Here is a 10,128-nt window from a genome sequence, read left to right on the forward strand (position 1 = left end):
ACACACGGTCTAAGACACAACCAGCGACATGGTCGTGTGACCCAAAAACAAATACACACACGGGCAGTCACACGGCCATGTGACCTTAATTTGAATATACACATGGGTGGGCAGACAGTCGTGTATCTCGACTTTGAATGTCCACACAGTCTAGGCTATTACACACGGCCATGTGTCCCTTGTTTTAAAAATTTTCATCTTTTTTCCTAACTTTTCCGTTTTGTTCCAAATTGACCCTAGAATGTTTCTAATTTACTTTTAGGGCTCCGTAAACTCAGTTTAAGGCCTGTAAATGTATGTTTATTGTGAATTGATTGTGATTTGATTAATTGTAATTATATTGAATAATTGTTTTTAAGTAGTGTTAAATGTTTGAAATGTTATAGTAATACTCCATGACTTTAATTCAGCGACAGACACTGGTTCAGGGCGTTAAGTTTAAATTATCTTTTATAAATTTTATATAAATGCATGAAAAATACAAAAAGAAACACTCTATAATAATATTTATTAATCATTAAAACTTAGTTTTTTAATATACTTTTCTTGATCGAGTTAGTGTCGAGCTAACTCATGATACTGTCTAAATTCATGACGCCAATTCAATCATACACTTAAATAATAGTAAAAATGTTATTATTTATGAAAAGATCAAAATATCAATGTTGAATCCCAAAATGAAATCAGCAATTAAGATTTGAAATATAAGTAGAGATGGTAATGGAGTGGGGCAGAATGGTTTTTTGTCCACCTGAACCGATATACCTCTAACATAATCCGACTTTGATCCAACTCAAAATTAAATATTAATTTACTTATCTTGAACCTTACTCGAAAAATTAAAGTTATACCCTATTTCGATCAATATACCAATACTTTTAATTGTTTTTATATGTTTTTATTAAAATAGAATAATAGTTTTAAAGTTTTTAACGACAACATTACTTTTTTTTTGTAGTTATAGTTATGGTAGGGAAAATATTTTTATAATTATCATATATTATAATCTAATATTATATATAAATGTTTATTTTGGTAATTACGGGGCAAATTTTTCTAAATCGGAGAAAGAATTATATGAAATTGTGATTCCACGTTATCTGTATCATTTTCTAATACGAAAATGACAAATCAGAATTTAAGATTTAATCCATGTACTTTAAAAGTTAAAATTTCAATTATCCTACTTCTACGATTTAAAAATTCTAGTCCAATTATTATTATTTGTAATTTTTTGTCAAAAAAATCAACTTAACATCATATGAAATGTTATATGATGGCAGTCTAATCAGCATGCCAAATTGGAAGATTTTGATGGAAATTATTAACAATGTTAAAGATTAGAATGAAAATTTTAAATCAGAAAAGTAATATGACTAAATTTTAAATTTTATCTAAGCCAAAGGGACTAGCAACATATTTTCACAAAAGAAATTGATAGACTAATTAATTTAGGTTTTAGACTAAGCAAAATTGTCATTTCCAACTATATTCAACTTGTATAAATACGGAAGCTAATAACTTTTCATGGAATCTAAGGACAAAAAATAATTAACATACTGCATGTAAGAAAAAGAAGAAATAAGCAAATCATATAAATTTTATTATCATATATTTACAGTTCAAACCTCACAATTTTCAGCCTTAAAACATTACATTGATTAAACATACAATTAAAAAGTATCAAGCTTTAAGAACAACCACACTTTTTTTTTTGGTGAAACTGAAGCCTCAATTTTCAGCACCTACCACGGATGGTTGATTTTCTGCATTCCCAATAAGCAATATACTTGCATCCTAGTTCTGCACATTCAATAAAAATATATTTACAAGGCTTACTACATTCAACACATTCAGGATAGTAAGGAAAGTTCTTGACAAAGTGAGAGGGTGTGGATGGTCTCCCTCATTGTAGGTGCTCCCGAGTTTGATGAATGGATATTTTCTAAGAACGCAATCTACATGAGCAGAAGTGTCACAAGTTTCACAATGATAAAACCAATTCTTTGAATCCCTTTTTTTCCTCACAAATGTCACAATAATGATATTTTGTATAATCATTAATCTTGTGATAAGTGAGGTTAAGAGGATGATCATCGCAATTGTGTCCGATTCTAGTTGGTCGCATAACACAATGAAGGCATAAACCAAAGTTACAATCTTTACAACCATATGTGTTACTGAGATCCGTCCCACAACCACTACACTGCTCCTCGAAATGATAATAATCATAATAGAAAAGAAGAGGGTGTTTATGCCCTGGAATTTTTAGATCTTATTGGAGAGTTGCACACCGAACGCACGTGTGAATTCCACATTCATTACATTTATAAGAAAATCCATTAGAAAGGTAGCTGCATTGATCAGATTCGAACATGCAGTCTGAAGTAAGGATGAAGGGTTTTGATCCAGAAAAAATAGATGCATATAGTCTATACCTTTTTTTCTTGGTAAAAAAAGGTCATTGCGGTCCCAATCAGATATACCTTTCTTTATTGGGATAATATAGTTTTTGGCCCTTAAACTTAATAATTAAATTTTCTTTGATACTTGTATTTTTTTTACTTTCGTCTTTGAATTTGATAACTAAATTCATTTTGATCCTTAAACTTGGTACTGGAGCATTTTATGAATTTTAATTATTTATTAAATTATTATTGGTCCAACAGTTGTACTGATCGAATTGAGAATCGGTGATCTCGGTTATTAAAACACTAAATTTGACACTCTTAAAATTAATGTGTAGTTAAATTTTATTTTGACCCCCAAAATGAAAAAAAAATCATTTCAGTCCTTTTATAAATAAAGAAATTATAAATCAATATATAGTAAAATTTCTCTTTAGCCCCCTAAAAATGAAAAAAATTATGTTTAATTGCTTAAAAATCATGAAATTATAAATTAATACATAATAAACTTATTTTTTATCTATGAAAAAATTGTAATTAATTTCGCCCCTTGTTAAAAAAATTTCTAGATTCGCCCCTGCCAAAGTGAATGTTTAGGGGTCAAAAATTATATTATCCCTTCTTTATCTTTCATTTTTATTTTCCATTTTTTTTTACAATTTTTGGTATTTAATTAAGAGAAAATTGGCCCTCATTTTCATCTCTTATCTCAAGGTATTCACGGTTAAAAATTAAGAGAATTAAGAGAATTTTTGAGAGGTTAAAGCTAAAATTCTTGCATTAAAATAAATATTAAACTTTTGAAAGGATCAAAAATGAAAAACTTTCATTTAACAAAAACAATTTAAAAAGAATTAAATTGAATTTTTAATATTTTAGAAAGACTAAAATTAAATTGTATCATTTAATCAAGGTTCATATTCTTCTTATAAACCAACCCTTTATTTATTGAAATATATATTTGTTTCTCTGAAAATATTTCATAAAAAATCTTGTGAAACAAATGGATTGTAAACATTTTTTTTATATCTAACTATATCCAACTTATATAAATATGGAAGGTAGCACATAAGGACTAATTATTCATGGAATCTAAGGATTTTTATGATTTTAGTTAGCATGCAACAAATTTAATATATGAAAATTAAAGAAGATATAAGTAAATCATATCAATTTTATTCTCATAAATTTACAATTCAAATCTAAATACATTATATTGTTTAGACACATAATTAATAAGTAGCAACCATTAACAACAACCACACACTATCTTATTCTGAAATTGAAGTCGCAATTTTCAGTATTTACCACCGATATCTGCATTTCCAATGAGCAATATAGTTACATCCTAGTTCTGCACATTCAAGAGAAAGATCTTCACAGGGCTCACCACATTTAGCACATTCAGGATAGTAATGAATCTTCTTGACAAAAGTGAGAGGGTGTTCATGGTTTCCCTCATTGTAGGTGCTCCCGAGTCTGATGAATGAGACATATAATTAAAGTAACCATATAATTAGACGTGAATGAGACATCTTTATTATAGGAATGATCCACATTCATTGTCCTGCAGTACAAACTGAATCTACAAGCTAATGATAGAAACATAAACCAAAATATATAGTACATTGTTTGATTAAAATTGAAAACATGGTTCATATTTGTCCATTGCAATGTTCAGATGTTCAATAACATGCAAAAGATATATATATAGTCTAATGACAGCTTCAAGTTTATCTAAGCAAATACACATATATCACCCAAAACTTCCCACAGAAACTCAAATTTAAGTACTAATAAGTTCATAAAACAAGTTAAACGAAAGATTACATCAAGGGAAAAAGACAATCAGGACATGTAACTATACCGATACTCATATTTAATCAAACTCACAAAGCGATAACCGCGTGTCGTTTGTGCTTGAGGAATGTCTGAAACTCTTTATAACCACTCCTGTAATGGTCCAGACTGAAAGTAAGATGTCTTATTACCTTTCTTTTCTCTTCAGACACATCTAAGATCATGCTCCTTTGCTTATCCACTTCCTTCTCAAGGTCCTTTATCTTCAATTTCAACTCATCTTCTAGATTCTTTGTTAGCTGCATATGTTCCTTGCTTAATTGTTGTAAATGGTCCTCCATTTGTCTGATCTGTAAATCACGAGAACGAACCTCGGCCACGAGATTGTTTACTGTTGCAGTAACACAATCTTTGTCTTTCATAAGCATATCATATTTCAATTTCATTTTGTCAAGGTTCTTATTCAAAGCTTCTATCTGTATACCTTTCTCATTAAGTTCTGTCTTCAATTGATTGATCTGACCTTGTAAGTTGGTTTCTTGTACAGCAAGCAAGCTTTCGATAACTGGTAATGGCGACACACAATCAATGTGAATAGCCAACTCACAAGGTGAACAACCATACAAATATCCTCTTCCTTGAGTTGCTTGGCATATTTTGCAAGCACGCCGTTCACTATTAAATTGCAAAACAAGAGGATGTTTGCGATGACACGAATGATCCATTTTGAGAGGAAGCTCAGCACACCTCTTATGCAATTTAAACCCACAATCAAGAAAGAAGTATGTATACATTGCTAATGGTTCCCAGCACACAAAGCACTTACCCAGGTTTCCATCATCGTTTTTAGAGGAAAACGATGGATCCTCAAGGGCCACATGCTCAAGCTCTTTCAAATTTCTTTCAGCAATATTAAATGTAAACAAAGCACATTTAATATGAAAGTCCAAGCCACAAGAGCAATGGTAAATGAATTTCTCACATGCTTCGTTACAGAAATCGCAAACGCACCATGTGTAAGGAGTGTAAGGTGGATTGTTGAAGTCAACCCCCATGCAGCAGCCAAGGTGACCATGCAAGGTGGCCATGCAGGGATCGTGCTTTAACAGCAAACCGAAACTGCATTGTTTCATTTGGTTACTCAAATGAATATTTTGTATTTTAGTTTGTTTTGAACTAAGTTGGTAACTGTATTTTGATGTAATTAGGTGCTGAATGACAAGTTTAGGTAGAAGTTTATGTTTTCAATCAAGTTTACCAAGTTACTAGGCAATTTAGTGGTGTTAGGTATGTTATTAGGTGGCAACTTGTTTGTTTTGCTGTTGTTATCTCATATATGTATTGGTATTATGGCTTGTAAAAATGTTAATGAAAATTCAGCTCATTTTCATTCAATTTCATCTCTTTCTTTTCTGTTCTCCATTGCAAAATTTCTTTCTTCTTCTTCAATAGTTTATTCAGCAAGGCTCGACACTTGCTGTGCAAGCAAGCTGAAACCATCTTGCTATTACCTCTTGCACCAACAATTGGTATCTAGAGCCGTTGTCTTAGTGGACCTGTTGCTTCAAACCAAGGAACCTGATGGCTTCTTCAGGATTTTCACCAGCAACCCCACCAGTCTTCAATGGAGAAAGCTTTCACATATGGCTGGTAAAGATGAAGACTTACCTGCAGGCCTTTGATCTGTGGAAAGTTGTTAACACAGATGCTGAGCCAGCACCACTGAGGGCTAATCCCACAGTAGCTCAGATCAGACAACATGCTGATGAGAGGACCAAAAGGCACAAAGCCATGTCCTGCATTCAGAACTGTGTATCAGATGTCATCTTTACCAAAATTATGGCCTGTGAGACTCCAAAACAGGCCTGGGACAAGCTTAAGGAGGAGTTTCAAGGCACTGAGAGGACAAGGCAACAACAGCTGTTGAATTTGAGAAGGGATTTCGAGAATCTGAAGATGAAGGAAGAAGAAACAGTGAAGCAGTATTCAGATAGAATTATGGCAGTGGTTAACAGTATAAGGCTCCTAGGTGAGCACTTTGATGAGGCAAGAATTGTGGAGAAAGTCCTCTCCACTTTGCCTGAGAAATATGAAGCAAAGATATCCTCCCTAGAGGACTCAAGAGACCTTGCTAGCATCTCTTTGACTGAGTTAATCAACACCTTCTATGCTCAGGAACAAAAGAGAGCTAGCAGAGCTGAAGATCACCAAGAAGGTGCATTTCAAGCCAAGACCAGAGAAGCCTCGAGCACCAATGCTCAAAGTGGCAAAAAGCCTTGGAAAAGCAGGCCTAAGCCTGATGCTGCAAGGAGCAATGACCAGCCCTGCAGATATTGCAAGAAGCTAGGCCATCCAGAAGACAGATGTTAGTTCAGGCCAGAAGCAGTATGCCAGCACTGCAAGAAGAAGGGCCATGTTGAAAGGGTTTGCAAAAATAGAACCAAGCCAAGGCAGAGCCAATTTCAACAACCAAAGGTTGAAGCTCGAGTAGCTGAGGACAGTAGTGACCAAGAGGAGCAGGTCTTTGCTGTTTCTTGCTTAACTGCTGAGAAGAAATCTTCAAAAGGTTGGCTATTGGACAGTGGTTGCGCTAACCACATGTCACCAGATGCCTCCTTGTTTAAAACCTTGGATAGAGTTGCAAAACCAAGGTCAAGGTTGGAAATGGCCAGTTTATAAAGGCTGAAGGAAGAGGAGAGGTGCTGATATGTACTCCTACAGGTAACAAGGTCATACCAAATGTGCTTTTGGTGCCTGAGATTGACAGAAACCTTCTCAGCATAGCCCAATTGCTTGAGAAAGGTTATTCTGTTGTATTCAAGGATAAACAGTGCCACATTGCAGATCTAAGTGGATCAAGCCTTATGACAGTCACAATAACTGATAAATGCTTTGAGGTTCATTGGTCAAATGACTCAAAGTCAGCATATACAGCCTCTATAGATGACTCCAAACTCTGGCATAGAAGGCTTGGACATGCCAACTTCAGGTCAATGGGTCGAATGGCCAGTGAGGGCTTGGCTGAGAACTTCACCAACTCAGTGGAGTATGATGATGTGTGTGAGGTCTGCCAGATGGGGAAACAGGCAAGATTGCCATTTTCTACAAATGCAGCATGGAGAGCTACTGAAAGACTGCAGCTGGTGCACTCTGATGTATGTGGCCCGATGAGGACTGAATCACTCAGCAAAAACAGGTATTTCATCCTCTTCATTGATGATTTTACAAGGTTTTGCTGGATTTTCTTCTTAAAACATAAGTCTGAGGTAGCTCAAGTGTTTGTGAAGTTTAAAACTGCTGTAGAAACAGAAACAGGTTGCAAGCTGAAATCGATAAGGTCAGACAATGGCACTGAGTACACTTCAGCTCAGTTTCAAGCCATTTGCAAGGATGCTGGCATCAAACACCAGCTTACAAATGTCTACACACCTCAGCAGAATGGGGTATCTGAAAGAAAGAACAGAAGTCTGATGGACATGGCTAGGTGCCTGTTGTTTGAGAAGAAACTGCCCAAAGCCATGTGGGCTGAGGCAATGAACACTGCTGTTTACCTACAGAACAGACTTCCAACCAAAGCTCTTACTCACAAGACACCTTTTGAGGCATGGTTTGGTTTCAAACCTTCATTGGCTCATCTAAAGGTGTTTGGTTGCTTGTGTTATACACAGATACCAACAGTAAAGAGGGATAAGCTATCAAAGAGAGCTCAGGCTGGCATCCTAGTTGGCTATAGCTTAGTCAAAAAAGGATATCGGATCCTGGACCCCTTGACAAGTAAAATTCAAGTGAGTAGGGATGTGATTTTTGATGAAAAGGCATGCTGGAATTGGGATAAGAATTCACCAGAAGCTGAGGTAAATGAAATGGTGCCTAACCAAGCTGAACTTGAGCAACTTTGTCCTGAAGTGGACTTTGATAATGTGCCTGTAAGAGGCACAAGGCTCTTGGATGAAATTTATGAAAGAGCACCGGTTGCCAAAGTTGAACCTACCTGTTTTGAAGAAGCTGAGACAGATGAAGGTTGGAAGCAAGCAATGGCAAAAGAGATCAGCATGATTGAGAAGAATCAGACTTGGGAACTGGTTGAAAAACCTGTCAACAGAAGGATCATTGGAGTAAAATGGGTTTATCGAGTCAAGCACAATGCAGATGGAAGCTTAAACAAACTGAAAGCTAGACTGGTTGTAAAAGGCTTCAGTCAAAAATATGGTTTGGACTACATGGAAACATTTGCTCCAGTAGCCAGACTTGATACAATCAGATTACTTGTGGCTCTTGCTGCTCAAAACCAGTGGTCAATTCACCAGATGGATGTAAAGTCTACATTTCTCAATGGCTTTCTGGAAGAGGAGATATATATTGAACAACCTCCAGGTTTTGTAATGCCTAGTAGAGAACACTTGGTATACAGGCTCAAAAAGGCCTTGTATGGCCTAAAACAGGCTCATAGAGCCTGGTATGCTCGAATTGATTCATACCTGATCAGCTTAGGATTCGAAAGAAGTTCTAGTGAACCAACTCTTTATGTTAAGAAGAATCAAGCAGAAACACAGCTTATTGTGTCTCTTTATGTGGATGATCTCCTTGTGACAGGAGGAGACAAGACTATGTTAGAAGATCTCAAAGGAAAAATGAAGGAGATGTTCGAGATGTCAGATTTGGGGTTGATGACTTATTTCCTTGGAATGGAGATACAACAAGCTGATCAAGGGATCTTTTTGGGACAAAAGGCATTTGCTTTGAAAGTTTTATCCAAGTTTTCAATGCAAAATTGCAAGCCAACATGCACACCTATGGCAGTTGGCATAAAACTGTTGAGCCAAGAAGAACATGAGCCTGTCAATGAATCATTTTATAGGAGCCTTGTTGGTTGTTTGCTGTATTTAACAGCAACAAGACCTGACATTCTGTTTGCTGTGAGCATGCTCTCAAGGTTCATGCACTGCTGTAACCAGCAACATTACAAGGCTGGGAAAAGGGTGCTAAGATACATCAAAGGTACCTTAAACCATGGAATACAGTTTAGAAGGGCTGAAGAGTTGAAACTGATTGGCTACACTGATAGCGATTGGGCTGGTTCAAAGGATGACATGAAGAGCACTTCTGGCTATGCTTTTACACTTGGCTTAGCTATGATATGTTGGAGCTCAATAAAACAAACAATGGTGGCTTAATCGACAGCAGAAGCAGAGTATGTAGCAGCTGCCAATGCTGTTAATCAAGCTATGTGGCTGAGAAAAATTTTGAGCGATTTGAATCTACAGCAGAATGAAGCAACTGTGATACATTGTGACAACAAGTCAGCAGTTGCTATTGCTAAAAATCATGTCTTCCATGGCAGGACAAAACATTTCAACATTAAACTCCATGTGATAAGAGAAATGGAACAAGCTCGAGAGATCGAGCTAATTCATTGCAGCTTAGAAGGTCAGATCGCCGATATCTTCACAAAATCACTTGGTACATCGAGATTTCTAAACCTAAGGAAGCAACTAGGAGTCTGCTGCATAGAAGCTGAGGAGGAGTGTTGAAGTCAACTCCCATGCAGCAGCCAAGGTGACCATGCAAGGTGGCCATGCAGGGATCGTGCTTTAACAGCAAACCGAAACTGCATTGTTTCATTTGGTTACTCAAATGAACATTTTGTATTTTAGTTTGTTTTGAACTAAGTTGGTAACTGTATTTTGATGTAATTAGGTGCTGAATGACAAGTTTAGGTAGAAGTTTATGTTTTCAATCAAGTTTACCAAGTTACTAGGCAATTTAGTGGTGTTAGGTATGTTATTAGGTGGCAACTTGTTTGTTTTGCTGTTGTTATCTCATATATGTATTGGTATTATGGCTTGTAAAAATGTTAATGAAAATTCAGCTCATTTTCATTCAATTTCATCTCTTTCTTTTCTGTTCTCCATTGCAAAAT

The sequence above is a fragment of the Gossypium hirsutum genome, chromosome D13, assembly GCF_007990345.1.
Source record: "Gossypium hirsutum isolate 1008001.06 chromosome D13, Gossypium_hirsutum_v2.1, whole genome shotgun sequence".
In the NCBI taxonomy this organism is placed as follows: domain Eukaryota; kingdom Viridiplantae; phylum Streptophyta; class Magnoliopsida; order Malvales; family Malvaceae; genus Gossypium; species Gossypium hirsutum.